We start from the raw sequence: 17,296 nt of genomic DNA on the forward strand, positions 1-17,296 counted from the left end.
ACTTCAATTTTGCATGATCAAAAGTATTCTTTTTATCTTGTACTATCCTCTCTACGGCTTGCTTAGTTATAAATTCTTCCCTTATCTCTAGATCCAAAAGGTAATTTCCAAGTTGCTCTAATTTGTTTATGATATGACTTTTAATACCCATGTTATGAATCCATGTGGGGCTTATCTGGGTATATTGTGTAAAATGCTGATCTAAGCCTAATTTCTTCCAGATTGTTCAGTTTTCTGAGCAATTTTTGTCAAATCCCCCTGTAATTGGGGGTCTTTGAGTTGATCAAGCATTATGCTACTGTGTTTGCTTCTCTATGTTGTGTATCTAATCAGTTCCACGGGTTGACCTCTCCTTTTTTAAGCCACTATCAAATCATTTTAATTATTACTTTTTTGTAGTACAATTTGAGATCTGGTGCTGATACACTCCCTTCCTACTTTTTTTCATTATTACCCTTGAAATTCTTGATCTTTTTTCCTCCTTTTATTACTACTTTTCTAGGTCTATAAGATATTTTCTGTGTCTATTCAGAGGACAGAAAGAAATGTTGGATGTTGTAAAAAAAAGTTACTATTTATTGCTACAATTACATGATTTTATTATTTATATTATTAACAAGGCTTATTATATTTATAGGCTTCTTTAGATTGAATTAACCCTGCATTTTTAGTATAACCTCAACCTGGCCATAATGTATAATCTTTCTAATATGCTATTGTAGCCTATTTGTTAATATTTTCAAATTTTCACATCAATATTCATTAAGGATATTGTTCTGTAGTTTTCTTTCTTTGCTTTGCTTATCCCTAATTTATATATCAGGACCATATTTATATCACAGAAAGGGATTGCAAGGGTACTTACTTATTATTGCAAAAAAATACATAGTTTTTGTAGTAAATGTAGTGGTGTACTAAATTGTGTATTTCTCAAAGTCATCAGTTTTGTTAGTGTAAGAAAATATCCCTTTGTGAAATCTGTTAGTGTGAGTTGGGATTGTCAGTCCAGGGGATAGTGTTACATTTGACTTTTCAAAAAGATGAGGAAATTAATAAAAGGAACTTGGACATGACCAAAGAACTGATAGCGAAAGTACAAATGAAGTGAACCTTGGTAAGAAGTGACAATTCCACATTAGAATTTGTGATAGAGGAGAGAAAAGCCAAACAGTATGTGACATGAACAAATAGTAACAATGGATGGAATTTTCAGGTGTATTCAAAGAAAAACTTCTATCAAGTAGAGGTATCAGAAAGGGAGTCTGCTTCCTTAGTAGGCATTAGATTTCCTGTCACTAGCAGTGTTCAACTAAAGTCTAGGTGACTACTTAGAGCTGTTGTAGAGAAAATTCTTCTTACAAACAAGACTAGATGTTTTTTGAAGTTATTTCCAATTCTGTGATCTTGTGGGTAATTCAGGGAAAATTGCTAATATCCATATGTTAGGTATTAGTAGTTACACCCCAAATAAACTCCAGGACAAGTCAATTGTTGGGAGACACATGGTTCTTTCCAGATAGAAGGTGCTCATAAAATTTGGTAAAACTCAGAGTTCTGGCCCAGGTGGTTATTTCTCCTTATGCTGTAATAAAACCTTTCCCTCCCCCCCTCCCACTGAGTACCTGCTACTGTCTGGTACCACAAAGGGATGTCCCTAGAACATATGGCACATAGGTAGTGATGTCTCATTCTCAAGTTCATTCCCTACTCTTTGTCTCCAGTGAAATTCCTGCTCCTCTTTCTATGTGAGTTATAGATCCTCTTTGGGTTCCCCATATCTACAAACATTTCCCATTGACCACTCTGTCAGATTTATGGTGGAACATATTATAATGTAGTATGTTCATAGGATTACCATCACTGACTGTACTGAAGCTAACATGATACACCAAAGAAATGCCTAGAAGACAATTAATAAGATTTCAGACAGCTAAGAGAGATCATGGTGGTCCAAACTCCCAGCACCACAATCCCCACAAGTTTTTTGTGCAATGTTCATGTTGACAGGCTTTATTCACATCGCTTCTACAGTTGAGGAGAAAATAAGTCTCTCCAAACAATTAGTTGACAGACACATAACACAAAGACAGCCATACAAGGCAAAAACACGCAAAGTACAAGATAACACTACAGAACTGGACAGGTTGCTTAAATCTTAAAGTGAGTACTTTTGAAAAAAGTTGCTTAAATGAAGTTTTTTGTTTCTTTTTCTTCCAGGTTCAAGTTCCTAGAGAGACAATGGAATAGTAAATAAGGTTAATCACTAGCAGACATGAATTTGGACTTCTCTGATGATACAAGAGCCTGTTTCCTGTGTTTTACTTTCTATTTCCATGTAGAATACAGGCCAGTCATAAACAAAGATTTTCTTCATGCTCCTGATGCCTTCCCTATCTTTTATTTGAATCCTTCTTACTCCCAGGAGCCTAGTGTCCTTGTGCCAGTATTTAGTTGCCCAATATTCTCTATATAAAGGTTATTCCTCCAAACTCCCATCCATAACAAAATTTATCTTTCCTAGCTTCTATCCTATTAAGTCTATGCTTTGGGCTATGGCAATGTACTACCTAGTAAATTAGATATGTTAATCTGGGTTGATTACTAATGTATTACTGCTTGCAGTTAGCAAGTACTTGAATCTAGTTAAAATTCACAGATCTTTTAAAGCTTTCTAAGTTATGACTTAACGTTACAGATTTCAGGCATGCTGGAAGAGGATTCTGAGCAGGTAGACATTTTTGCCCACTCTATAGTTAACCAGAAAGTCATCCAATCATTCTATCTACATGTAGGGCTTGCTTTGAGGTGAATGCTCTCTCATGTTCAAAACTCTTTCCCCAAATACCTTCTCTTGAAAAGTATTTTTGCAAGACAATGAAGTATCTCAGACTGTAGAGGGGCCATGAGTCTCTGAAGCATGGTCCCAGGAGTGTAGGTCCAATTAATAATTGTGTCCTAGGCTCTTTGCTTCTCCCTGTGTATATCCTTTCTCTGTCCCTTCTTGCTCTGAAGATGTTAGTTATGGGCCCAGTGTGATGAAGGTCAATGGGCTACCCTAGTTTGGAATTGTCAGTCTGTGATCTCATTGGATCATAGGATCTTAGTATCATGGATTTGGAGTTGAAAGGGACCTTAAAGACCATTGAGTTTGTACCTCTCATTTTACAAGTGGAGAAACATTCAGAAAGAGGTTGAATGACTTTCCAGGGGTCACATAGCTAGTAAATGTCTGAGGTAAGATTTGAACTCACTCCCAATCCCAGGGTAAAGAGAAATCCAATGGGATGTTCTAGTATGCTTCTTTTAGTGTCTCTAACTTCTGCTCCTTTATATGTCTCTAGTTAAGCCACATGGCCTTCCCATTTGGGTTTTCTCTTAAATGCACCAACATTCAGCATTGACTAAATTATCTAATTATTCTGTATAAACCCTTTTAGTTTCACCCATAGACTCTGATAGCTACTCTATCCATCTACTCTAGCCTAGGTACATTAGACAGCTTACTCTCCCTTTAATGCTCCGTTTTCTGATTCCTTGTCTTTACACATCCATGTAATCCCATCTTTTAAGACCCATCTCAAATGCCACATCCTTTCACACTCTCATTAGATAGTAATGACCTTTGTTTCCTTATAACTCACATAGTGCTTTGTTAACAGTAAATACTGCCTGGCCTAAAGCTATCATCTAGGTGAGCAACTCCTGTGGAGAAGGGGTTTATCATTACCACTACCATCACCATCACCATCACCACCGCTCACTGACCAACTGTAACCACATAAAGGTAATCCCATGAGCCCTGGAGATAGCAATGCTTTCCCATATTCACTTCTCTGGCCCCAAAGACCAAGGGCCCTGCTTCTAGTCTAGCCCCTGAGGCTTTCATCCAGCGAAGCAACCCCTTATGGTGATATGACCTGGCACCTTCCTCTTCAGATGCTGCAGCCCCAGCATGCACAGCAGATATAATTATAAAAGTTCTTAATACCAAAGTCCTAGACACTTTCAAATCGTTCAGCTTCAGAAATGGATACGGTTTCATCATTGGAATTTTGTTCGTATTGTTTAAAAATTTTCCCTTAAATTCCACATGTTTATTATACTCATATTCTATTTGAATAACCCATTTCTTTTTCCTAAGTAAAATGACTTATTTAGTAAGTTAGAGTAGGTAAGTTTAATAGGTTTCAGCTTGCCAAATGTCTTATCATCCATTGCTTAAACAATTTTGTTTTTAAAAAAGCCTTTAACAGATTCAGTGGAAGAATGTGGCCATTGATTTTTGAGGACAAGAGTGCTTTTAGAAGTTCTGGTTGAATATGATGGCAATGCTCATAGCAAAAACTTGAGGGCAACAAATAGAACTCACAAATATTTCTAATGAAACCACTCAACAATTAGCAAACTTCTCCCAAAGATTTGTATATCTCTGTCCATCTGGATTATTTTAGTGATGAAAAGGGCTCAAAAAATATTTTTCATGTAAATGAAAACAATTATAATTATTGCAATAGTATGTGTGTTACTGCTTCTGTTATAGATGAATGCCCAAAGGGAGTAGGAGATGAATTTTTTTTATGAAAATTTGATAATAAATGTATATGAAGAAACACCACTTCAAAATGAGGTTTAAGCAGTTTTGACAGTAAATGAACTGTGATGTAAATATAAAGACTCAAATCTCCTATGAACAATGGAGAATAATGCCTTGCTTGCATGTGTACAATTCGGTGTAACAAAGAGGCAAAAAACTTTTATTTATTGAGACACAGAAAAATATGAACAAAGAAACACAGTTTTAAGGACACCAAAGCAATGTGTGGACTATGTTGAATGTTTTACCTCTACGAAGTAGTATATGGTACCTCAGATCACTTGCATATAAGTATTTGATGACTAGAAGATGTAAAACTAAAAGAAAATTGAGTAGTAATTTGGAGATTTAAATATAATTTCAAAAGGACTATCAGTTTGAGAAGGTGGATTTAGAGAGTTTTGACTTTTTAAGTGAAAGATGCTTCCCTGAGAATCAAAAGGTTCTCATTAAAACCACTGAAATATATCAGAACCAGATTTTTAAAAATCAAGTATAGGAAACTGAAAGAAAAACCTGACATAAGAACCTGAGAGTAAGAATTGAAGACAAAGAAGGGGCCTAGAAATCTGTTCTGTCAGCTCTGTGGTAGCTAAAAACAGCCAAATGAATGAAGACTTCTGCTGGTGGAGGAAGGAACTGACTTCATTAGCTAAGAGATTTAATGATAGCTATTGTCTTTCAGCACCCCTTACAGTTAGAAAGAGTTGAAACTTCTCATAGCTCTCTTTTTCCACCTCTGTCTTGAGAAGGAAAAGCAGATGAGGCTTTGTTGATGCTTTGGTATCTCAAGGACCTGAGTAAGTTTTGTTTGCCTGATTTAAAGAGTTACTCTGGCCGTGTTGCTGTAAGCTCTGTTCCAACAAGACAATGCACCATCGGTAAGTGAACAACTATTTGGTCTGTTCTTTATAGCCCAGAGAAATACAGTTTGATGAGCTTTGTAGAGAACTGCTATTCACATTAAAAGGTAATGCTTTCTAAATGTCATTTTAAAGAGTGATTGTAAATTAATAGAGCTCAGAAATGCTGTGTTCAAGTAGAGAAGAGAAGAGGACTTATCTACCTCAAAAGTGATAACAATGATAACAGTAAAAAGTGACCATCAAGCGGTAAGTGGAAAAACAGATATGTTTGGTGCAAATGTTCCCAAATGGACTAATGCCATCAAAACCTGAAATCCAGAGTTAACCTAAAGACATGACTTTTCTTCCCTTACCTGTTTTTTCTGCAAAGTTCCTTTAAGTATGTGTAAGTAAGTAAGTATCTTTACTACAGATATTGAGTGCATTGCTGGGAGAATGTGATTTAGATTGATGTATTTTGTGATGTATTAATTTTTATGCATTGACTTTTAATATTTTAGTTTCTATAATATTTATTTTACCTTTTTGTTAAGTAAATTATTATGTTTAAGATATAGAAACATCATTATTATGAGTAGCCATGCAAATATCATGTACCATATAGGTGCATTACCTTCTGAGTGGCTGCTTGTATAGGTAGAAAACATAATAGATAGGGGTTCAAGAGGTAAGAGTGTTGTGGAGAATTGTATTTTCCTTCAACATGGTTACTCTTGGACTCAGATTTTGAGCGTAACACTGTGATGGTGATCTATCTCTGGTAATCTAGACCTGCTTGAATGAGTGCTGGTTAGAGTGAGCCAGGCAACTAAAAAATCAAGAAACCAATTAATTAATAAACAGTTATTAAGCATCTGCTATGTGCTAGGCACTATGCTAAGTGCTAAGGATATCAAAAGAGTATAGATGAGAGGTAGGAGGCACTTAAACAAAATAAGTATCTATATAGAATCTCAGGCATTTACCATCATAACTAGGCAGATCTTCCAGAAGGTCACATAGTAGCAAAAATTAGTCCACACTGTGGCCCTCTTCCAAACTTTTATAGCCTCCAGAAAACACCAACAGATGATATTCTTAAGCTCAGCTGAATCCTTGTGCCAAATGAAAATTTTCTCCATCCAGGTCAAAGACTCCAGAGTTTTCCCTGTCTGGCAGCAGTTTTTCTTCCAATTGCAGTTCTACTATCTCTTTCTTTTCTTAACTTTTTTTTTTAGGCAATTGGGGTTCAGTGACTTGCCCAGGGTCACACAGCTAGTAAGTGGCAAGTGTTTGGTCTGAGGCCATATTTGAACTCAGGTCCTCCTGACTTCAGGGCTGGTGCTGTATTCACTGTGCCACCTACCTTCCCCTACTATCAGATTGTGCAAGGATCAGAGAGCATCTTTAACACTGAAATATCTTCATATTTCATCTACTAAAGTTATCTGGCTTCATAGTGGAGGCCTGTAGTTCATTGTTGTTCAATCATGTCCAACTCCTTGTGACCCCATTTAGAGTTATCTTGGAAAAGTTACAGAAGTGGTTTGCCATTTCCTTCTCCAGCTCATTTTACAGATGAGGAATTGAGGTAAACAGGTGTAAGTGACTTGCCCAAGGTCACACAGCTAGTAAGTATCTGAGACCAGATTTGAACTCAGGAAGATGAATTTTCCTAAATTCTGGCACAACCATTTATTCACTGCACCAGGTAGCTGCCTTATTAGGGATATTAGCAAGGAAATACATGAAATTATCTAGAATTCATTTCTGAATAGGTCATGAAATCATAGCATTTGTGATTGCTGAACCACTGTCAGTGATGTTTGAAAGGTCTTTGAAAATGGGAGGTGTGCTATAGGACTGGAGACAAACAAATGCCTCAACACGGAAAAGAAGGAAAATGAGTGGATTCTGCAAGCTAGAGGTCACTCAGCTTGACTTATATTCCTTACACAATTCTAGAATACAACATTAAAGGGATGATTTATGAGCATTTTGAAAAGGAAAGTTTCCTGAAAGCCAATATGGCCTTATCAAGAACAGGTCGTGGTAGGCCTATGCATTTTCTTTTATGACACATTTATTAGATCAGCAGACCAGGGGAATGGGATATTCACAGTTTTCTTGATCTTCAGCAAAGTATCTGACAAAGACTACCATATGATTTTATGGAAATTAAAGTCAAATATGGGGTTAGCGATTGTACTGATTATTGGTTTTCAGGTTTTTGATTTTATCTTTCCATTTGTGCATTTTTGTATGTTTTTTCCCCTAGTCACTCCAGAAAGATATGTATTTCAGACTTAGAACCATTATGTTAGGCTTCTAAATTTTTCTAAGATGATACCCATACTCCAACATCACACATCATATACCAAGACAAACTCCAAAGGGGAATATGACTTAGACATAAAGGATGCCAATTCAGCAACTACTATTATGAGATTTCATGTCAGACATTTGACATGTTAGATCTTTTGAGTTGCTAATTTATTAAAAAAATACATTTGTAATTGAAACTCTCTTTTTTTCTTCCCTCTCTTTCTTTTCTTCCCATTTCTTGAGTTAACCATTTCTCTTCTCTATTTATTACATTTCTTTTTAAAAATAACTCTATGATCAGTTAACTGATTTAAAAATAATGCTATGATCAATTGATCAGTTAGCAAGAATTTAATATGCGCCTACTCTATATGCCAGGTGCTGTGCTAGGCACTAAGGGTTTAAATACAAAAGCAAACAAGTTTCTGCTCTCAAGGAGCATACATTCTATTGAAATGGTAGCCAAAAAGGTAATAAAATCTTGAATTATATTGAGAGGGTTATGTCTTCTAGGAATAGGAAGGTGATAATATACTCTGATATGAAATCACAAATGTAGTATTGTGTTTAATTTTGATCATCATATTTTAGGAAAGATAGTTATGAAAGAAGAGTATAGAGAGGAGGTCAGTCAAGATGGCAAAGACCCATGAGTTCATGCCTTGTGAAGACTGGTTGAAGCGGCTAAGGATGTTTAGCCTAGAAAAAAGAAGACTTGGGGGATGGCATGAAAGCTGTTTGCAAATATTTGTGCACTATAGATTTGCAGTGTCATGTACAATCATCTTTTTTATTATACTATATTATGGAAATGCTTGTTTTATTACAAAGAAAATTTAATAATAAAAAAAAAGGTGTCATGGAATATTAGATAGAGAGCCATCCTTGAAGCCAGGATGACCTTGGTTCAAGACCTACTTCTGACAAATACTGACTATGTGACCCTGGGCAAGTCATTTAACCTTTTAGGCAGCTCTTCAAGAGTATAAGTTGCAGAGAAGGTGCCTCCCTGCATTAGTAGAAGGAGTCCCCTCATTTAGAGTTCTCTCTACTGATAAAATCACAGGTCTGATACCTATCTCTAGAGGATTTGTCAAAGATCTCTTTTAGTAATATATGTGTGTCTTAGGGCTTTTCTTTTTTTTTTGTATTTTTTTTTGTTTAAAGAGACAAGCTTTATAAAGGCATGTTTAACGGTTTTTTTTTGGTGGACCTTTAGGTACTTATCAATTGCTTAATAATAAGCTATATTATCATAATAATTAAACTGTCCAGAGCCATAATCACTGTAACAATATGGTGATCCAGTCCATTTCCCTCCAGAGCACGTTATGTTGTTTGAGCTCATATTTTCAAAGCCTGCACAACATTAATAGTGTACTGTTTCCCTAGACAGATAACTGTGCTTTTTACAACCAATAATATCAACATTTTCAAACTCTGAAGGCACTCCACATCCCACATTTGAAATGGGAAAAAAAAGTCACATAGTTACATTCAGTGAGGTATTTCAATGAATTATCACATTTAGAGTAAATTATTTGTAACATTTTTTTCATTATTAGCTTATTTTGATTTATCAACAATCACTTCCATTAGCTTTTGAGTTTTTAATTTTTCTCCCCCTCCCTCCTCAAGATGGTGCACAATCTGATATAGGCTATACATATACATTCCTATTAAACATATTTTCACATTAGTCATGTTATAAGGAAGAATTAGAACCAATAGGAGGAACCACCAGAAAGAGGAAACAAAACAAAACAGAAGAAAAAATATAGCAAATAGTATGCTTCAATCTGCATTCAAACTCCGTAGTTCTTTCTTTGGATGTGGATAACATTTTCCATCATGAGACCTTTGGAGATGTCTTAAATCCTTGTATCACTGAGAAGAGTTAAGTCTATCAATATTAGTTATCACTCAACATTGTTGTTACTATGTACAATGTTCTTTTGATTCTTCTCATTTCACTCAGCATCAGTCCATGCAAGTCTTTCCAGGTTTTTCTGAAGTCTGCCTGTGCATCATTTCTTATAGCACAACAGTATTCCATTACATTCATATACTACAACATGTTCAGCCATTCTCCAATTGTTGGGCATTCCCTCAACTTCCAATTTGCCACCACAAAAAGAGCTGCTATAAATATTTTTGTACATGTGAGTCTTTTTCCCATTTGTATGATCTCTTTGGGATATAGCCCTAGAAGTGCTATTGCTGGGTCAAAGGGTATGAACATTTTTATAACCCTTTGGGCATAATTCCAAATTGCTTTCCAGAATGATTGTATTATTTCACAACTATACCAACAATGCATTAGGGTTCCAGTTTTCCCACATCTTCAATATTTATCATTTTCCTGTTTTGTCATGTTGGCCAATCTGATAGGCGTGATGTGATACCTCAGAGTTGTTTTGATTTGCATTTCTCTAATCAATAGTGATTTAGAGCATTTTTTCATATGATATTTGTAATATTTTCCAATAAACTAAAATCATCTAAACCAAAAAAACTTACACTTAATGTTTTTATGAAAAACCATCACATTTAAAGTAAATTATTTGTAACATTTCTCAATACATTCAAAATGGCCTAAACAAAAAAAACCCCTACACTTACATAATGTGTTTATGAAAAATGGTGAATGAAGAAAATGAAGCCAGATTAACTATGGAGGGCTGCATGGTATGATGAGAGAGGGAGGACCAACTTGACTTGGAGTTGTATCACTTGAATTCTAGTTGCAGTTCTGTCATTTATTAGATATGTGGCCTTGGGAAACCCTTTCATCTCTGTTCATCTAATGCTACCACTTTCAACAGATGGTGGAGCCATGCCTTCTCTATTTGCCAGTAAATGGGGCATTCAGGGAAATAAATGATCAATATTTTGCCAACCATTTAGTTATATGTATCTCCCATCATCCCTTAACATGATAGTGTATTTGATAACAATGTTCCCTAAGTTCTGATCATATACCATTATTCACACTCTCTGTCTCCGAAAACATTCCAATTATGCAATTTTAAAAACTAAAACCATAATGGTGATGTTTGCCAGCACTTGTACACTGCTGGCCCACCCTCCCAATAGCCGTGGTCACCTTTATGAGTCATTAGAGTAGAACATTGTTAAAGAAAGCATCATTCCCAATTAAAGTAAAATAAAACAAATACAACTCCAATAAGAAAAGGGAAAAAGTTTCCTTAGTATCTCTGTAAATAAAGATAAATGGAAAGATGAAAGGAACTGGGTTCAAATCCTGCCCTGCCCTTGGGTCCTGGTGTATATTCTGATATCTTTTGTGTTTAACATCACCATTTTCAGTAGATGGGGAAGAAAGGAGGGATCAGTAATCTTTCTCTGCCAATTTAATAGTGCATTCAGGAAAATGAGTGATCAATACATTGCCATCCACATAGATAAAACTGTCATCTCTTTAAATGATGGTGTCATTGATGACAATGCTTCTTATGTATTGATAATGTGCTCTTTGTTGTTTATTCTCAAAACTAAAATCATATTAGTGATATCTACCAGCATTTGAACTCTGCTGTCCTACCCTGCTGGGACTCATCTCCATGCCAGAATGAGACATTCAAGGAGGGCATCAGTGGAAGCAGAAAGTAAAATCCCAAATTTAAAAACAAAACAAAAGCTTTATGATTGTGAAAACTGACAGGGCTCTTTGGTCTTCCTTTAAATAAAGATAAATGGAAAAGTCAAAAATTATGATAGGGAAGGTAGAGAGAAAGAATGGATGAAGAGTTTAGGGACAAGCAGTGTGAAATTTCTTGACAATTTTATCTGCTTGTGCCCTTTCCAAGCCATCCCTAAGCCTTTATAGAGAAGGCTAAGTCCCAGCCATCATTCTATTCTGTGCTTCCTTTCCATACCATTATCTTCTTCCCTGCTTTTCTTTGAAGGAGTGTATTTTGGGCTACTATCAGATGCTGTCACTATGGTTTCCAGTCAAGGCTGCACAAGAGGAAAAGAAGAAACAAGGTTGCTCATTAAATTTTGGACTGAGCTTAGTTCTAGACGAAACTTTTGCATGAGCCTGAGCTTTGAAGGAAGTGCTGGACACCCTAATGTAAGAGAGGTTTGGAATAAGGCAAAAATAACTTCTAATAGCCCAGGTTAGGTGATTGAAAAATTCCAATTTGGTTAATGAATCGATTTCCTCATCCCTACACTTCACCAGATTTGTGATTTCATTGGCAACAATGGTTCATGCGACACAGTTCTGGACTTGGAATCAGGTGAGACCTGAGTTTAAATTTAGTTTCAGATATTTACTAGTTGCATGATGCTGAACAACTCATTTAACCTCTGTTTGCTTCAGTTTTCTCATCTGTAAAAATAGGGATGATAGTCATCACCTCCCTTGCAGGGTTGTTTTGGGGATCAAATGAGATAATAATTGTAAAGAACTTAGCAGAGTGTATGGCATATAGTAAGAGCTGTGTAAATGTTAGCTAATATTACTATCTACCTGTGCAGAGTAGCTCTCTTTACCGTGGCTTTTGTCCCTTGGAGGTTGGGCATTTTGAATTATGCATATCAAGTCAAATTTGCTTCTTTAGTGGTTAGCAACAGAACAAAGGAAATTAGGAAGCAATGAAGGTCTACTGGGCAGATGCAGAGGACAATGGGAAAGGTTGTTTCTGATAAATTGTAAATAAAAGTAGAATGGAGTCTATGTGTCATGTTAATCATATTAGAATTATGTGGCCCAATCTCTTTTTCAAAACCCTCTGCTAGTAACAGAATAGATGTTAAATCAGTGGTATAGACAAAACCATCCTTAGGAGGGTCTGACAAACCAGGCATATCTCTCCAGGCCCCTTCCCCTGCTTCAATTAGGGGTTTAGGGCTTAAAGAAGAGATGAGTATGTGGTTCTTAGTAGTTGGTGCTAGAAAAAAAAAACCAGAGACTCCAATATATTTAATTAGACTGCAAAGGCCTCAGTTATCAAGGCAAGGCAAGTAGAAAGGCCTCTTCCCCTTCCATGCACCTCCCTCAGTCTATACATGATCATTAGTGCAAGTATCTTAAAGGACAGGGCTATCTCATATATGTAATCAGATTCCCAGCACCTACTCCAATGCCTAGCAGATATGATGTGTCTAATAAATGTTTGTAAATCGATTGAGTCTCCCATCCTTCCAAGTTAGCTATTTTAATATAACACTATAGCTATTAAAATGTGCTTGTTTTTTCTCTAAGTTTTGTTTTCAAGTAGCTGAACTGCTGGTAGAAGTTTCACCCCCACAAACATGAATGAGACCAGAGAGCCATCCAAGTACCATGGAGATATTTAGCATGCTGATACAATATTGAACACACACACACACACACACACACATACACACACTTGCATATCTACACACACACATACATACACACATACATATTATCTACTTCAGAAACAATATATGATCATATAGACCAACAGATTTATACTAACTTTTAAAATCAGTTTTTTAACTTTTTGAGGTTTAACTACTTGAGTGACTTTTATCCGTTTGAGGAAAATGCTAAAGTCAGAGGATGGCGAACTTGTTAGCAAAAATGAAGCACATGCTCCCTATTTCTATTTGTAAGCATGAATACCTCCCAAGCAGCCCTTAATTTGGAGAGGGCTAATAAAGAAAGATCTTAGTTTGCTGTTTAGTTTGTCTACTTCAGTGTTTCAATAGATCAATGATCTCATGTGAGCACCCCTTCTGGCATTGATTGCAACATATGTAGCTTTCTCATCCTCCAGGATTTTTGTCCATGTGCTTTTATAGATCCTCCACAGAGGGTCTATTAAACTTATTGAGACCTTATTAGGATCTCTCTTGATCTCTCTGCATTGCACGGGTTCTGAAGTAGCACTCTGGTTATCCATCTGTTATCCTTTAATTTTGTTATTCCAACAAATATGTTGCTTGGCTCTCCCACAAACATTAGAGATACTAAGAGTCAAACAGAATTTTATAGAAAGGTATTTTGTTGAGTCATTATATGAGGTGTTTCTCCCTATGAAATATCTGAGAGTGTGTGTATGTGTGTATGTATGTATGTACATACGTATGCATACTTGCATGCATGCATGACTATGTAAATTTAATTTAGATATATTAGGATCTGGGTAAAATAAGGAGAAGACAGAGAAAGAAGATGAGACATCTTGTGAGAATGGTCTGTTATTTTATGAATAAACATTATAAAAATATGGTATGATGAGTGAGTCTGAACTGTTTAGAGTGATGTTTCTAGAAATGGATGTAGCTATTTCTCTAATCTTCATATTTTTATGATATATAAAGGTATCACAGAAACTCAGAAGCTTTGAATGTGACAGGAGGAGACTTTACTTGGAAGAATAGCATAAAATGGAGGTAGAGCATCAGAAAAACTTAGGGTTAGTTTAAAACACAGTGCGAAAAAGTTATGAAATACATCTGGGATAATTGATTTTCCCTCACACACTTTGTTCTCAAGGGAGGTAATCCTAGAGCTAACTAAAATCTCTGAATACAAAGAAAATTTAGGCTTTTGTCTAGTTCTGGAATAATTTTTTTGAGTGGCTATCCATCTAGGTTGTGTTATTTTTCCTCATTTATTTCTTCATATATTAAACATACCTCTGAAAGATGAAAAGAATACATATTACAATTGATAATAAATGTGTACAAAATACATTTTCCAAAGTAATCTGGAATATAAAAAACATTTCTGAAGTAAAAATGTAAATTGGCTTTTTCCTTTTCTACCCACAATGCAGAGCAATAAGGAACTAAATTGTGAATAATAACACATGAGCAGAGCTGTAACCAGTCAGGGTGGGATCTTTTTCTCTGGTTCCAACATCTGGAGAAAGATGTGTTTCTTCTCCACAACAGTCCAGAGACCACCAGTCCTGATTGAACTATTCCAGACTCTGAAAGAGAGAATGGAGTTTTTCAACTCCGTGGGATATTTTAAATCAAGGATCAGCAAACTAAGCACCTTTGGATAAATATGAGAAAGATGCAGGCTGGGTGGGGTGAGAAAAGCACAAACAGAGAGCAGCAGCATTGGCAGACACTTTTAATGGAAGCTGGAAAGATATTTTGAGTGATTGGAAGCTTCTACTCACTACTCTGCTTATTGAAATAATCCATCTGGGAGATGATGGAACTGCCTTTTCACAAGGGACTTTAGAAATAAGATGAACTTCCTCATTCTCTGATTCTCTCTATACTTTATTATTGAATGTTAAATAGCAGACATTTTTTATTACTAGGTATTTTCCTGTTCTTTTAAATTGCTCCTTTACTATTTTGATAGAAGTTAAAATTGGATTTCTCTAGATAAAGGTAAGATCTGATCTCATTTGTTTTATTTGAGTGGATGTGTTTGCATAAAATGGAAATGGAGAGGGAGATACAATAGCTCCCCAATTCATAAAATTTAAACAGGTCAAGGATCTTCATCTCTGGCAAAATTGTTATGGATTTTTTTCTCTGAGCAGTAGTTCAAGAGCTATATAATGATGTTTTAATAAGCAGAGCTATGCTGATGTTTTAATAAGGTCCCCAAAAGATCAAAGAAAGGAAAGCAGTTAGATTTGGGCCAATTCATTCCAACTTAAAACTGTTAAGTGGGCTCTTTACCAGTAGTAGGGTAGATTTAAATGCTGATGCTTGAGGCAAGAATCTACAGCTACAGAAGTAAAAGAATGGAGAGGGGAGAAAGGAAGTGTGACTAGAGGTAAGGTAATGTCCAAAGCCTAGCCTACTGGCTAGAAACTAGTATATTCTGAGGAGAATTGGCCCTTTTAATTTTCATAAGGGAAGAGGAAAAATTTTCCTTAGCTAAATTGTCCTATATAGCAATACCTACTGGTTACACAAAGACTCAAGGCTCTCCACAATCTGGTTCATACTTGCTATTCTGAACTTGGTTTTTCTTTTCTCCCCTTCATATACCCCATGATCCAGTCTAACTGATCTATTAAATATTCCTTGATTTTATTCTGCCCTCTCTACTTCTGTGCATTTACATAGACTATCCCTTCCTTTCTAGTTTGGGTTGTAGATAAGCAGTAATTTTCATTGAGAAGTAATTCAAACTCTGAGTGACTATAATTTCCAAAGTTGAGCAGAGTGAAAAGAACCAAAATCCAGGAGGCAGAGCCAATATGGCAGAGTAAAAGAAGTGACTTGCTTGAATTCTTCCCCAAACCTGTCCAAATACCTATAAAAATGACTCTAAACAAATTCTAAAGCAGCAGAACTCACAAAAAGACAGAGTGAAACAAATTTACAGCCCAAAACAGCCTTTGTGGTTGATTGGAAAGGTATATCGCTCCAGGCCGGGAGAGGAATGTAGTTCGGTATGGGTGCACAGGTAAAACAGGCCTCAATGAAGCAGAGGACTGAATCAAAGGCAACTGTGGTAGTTTCCAGACTTCTCAACCCACAAATGCCAAAGACAACTTAGAAGGTCGGTTGGAAAAGTCTGTGTCTGTGGTGGAAGAGAGAAGCATGGTTGGTCCCAGCCCCAGTCCCTGAGCTTGGCCATGGGGTGGCAGCTGCCTCTGGAGCTTCAGGCCCACAGACGGAGGAGGAATCAAGTGGTTGATTAGAGGGGGATTGTAGGGATCTCTTTGCTGGTGCAGAATTCTCTTGTTTTCCCCATGGTTGGATCTGGGTCACAGTTATGGGTGGGAGTCGTGGTGCAAGGATGAGCCCTGGCATGGTGGAGCTTATAGTGGTGATGGAGAGGGAATCCCCCTCACAGTTCAAAGACAGAAAAGAGTGCTTGTGGTCACTCATAGACCACAGCACAGGCCAGGAAAGGAATAAACACCTTGCCCTTGATCATAGCACCTTGGAAGAACTGAAAATTTATAGGTACCTAGAAGTATCTCTGAAAACAGCTGCAGAAAACCCCCAAAGCTTGGGATAGTACATTCTCCACACTGGAAACAGACCCCTACCTTAACAAAGAGTTTATAACTCAAGTAATTGACTGGAATCATGAGCAAGCAGCTCAAAATGAGTCAGACCATAGAATCTTACTTTGGTGACAAAGAAGATCAAAACATATGAAGAAGACAACAAAATCAAAGCTCCTACTTCTAAAACCTCCAAGAAAAATATGAATTGGTCCCAGGCCATGGAAGAGCTCAAAAAGGATTTTGAGAAGCAAGGAAGAGAAGTAGAGGAAAAACTGAGAGTGATGCAAGAAAATCATGAAAAACAAGTCAACAGCTTGCTAAAGGAGACCCAGAAAAATTGCTGAAGAAAATACCACCTTAAAAAATAGCCTAACCCAAAATGGCAAAAGAGGCCCAGAAAGTCAATGAGGAGAAGAATGCCTTAAAAAGCAAAATTGGCCAAATGGAAAAGGAAGTTCAAAAACTCACTGAAGAAAATACTTCCTTAAAAATTAGAATGGAGCAATTGGAGCTAGTGACTTTATGAGAAATCAAGACATTGTAAAAAGAAACCAAAAGAATGAAAAAACAGAAGAGAATGTGAAATATCTCAT

Source organism: Vombatus ursinus, unplaced genomic scaffold (genome assembly GCF_900497805.2).
Source record: "Vombatus ursinus unplaced genomic scaffold, bare-nosed wombat genome assembly UNPS02014909.1, whole genome shotgun sequence".
Lineage (NCBI taxonomy): Eukaryota > Metazoa > Chordata > Mammalia > Diprotodontia > Vombatidae > Vombatus > Vombatus ursinus.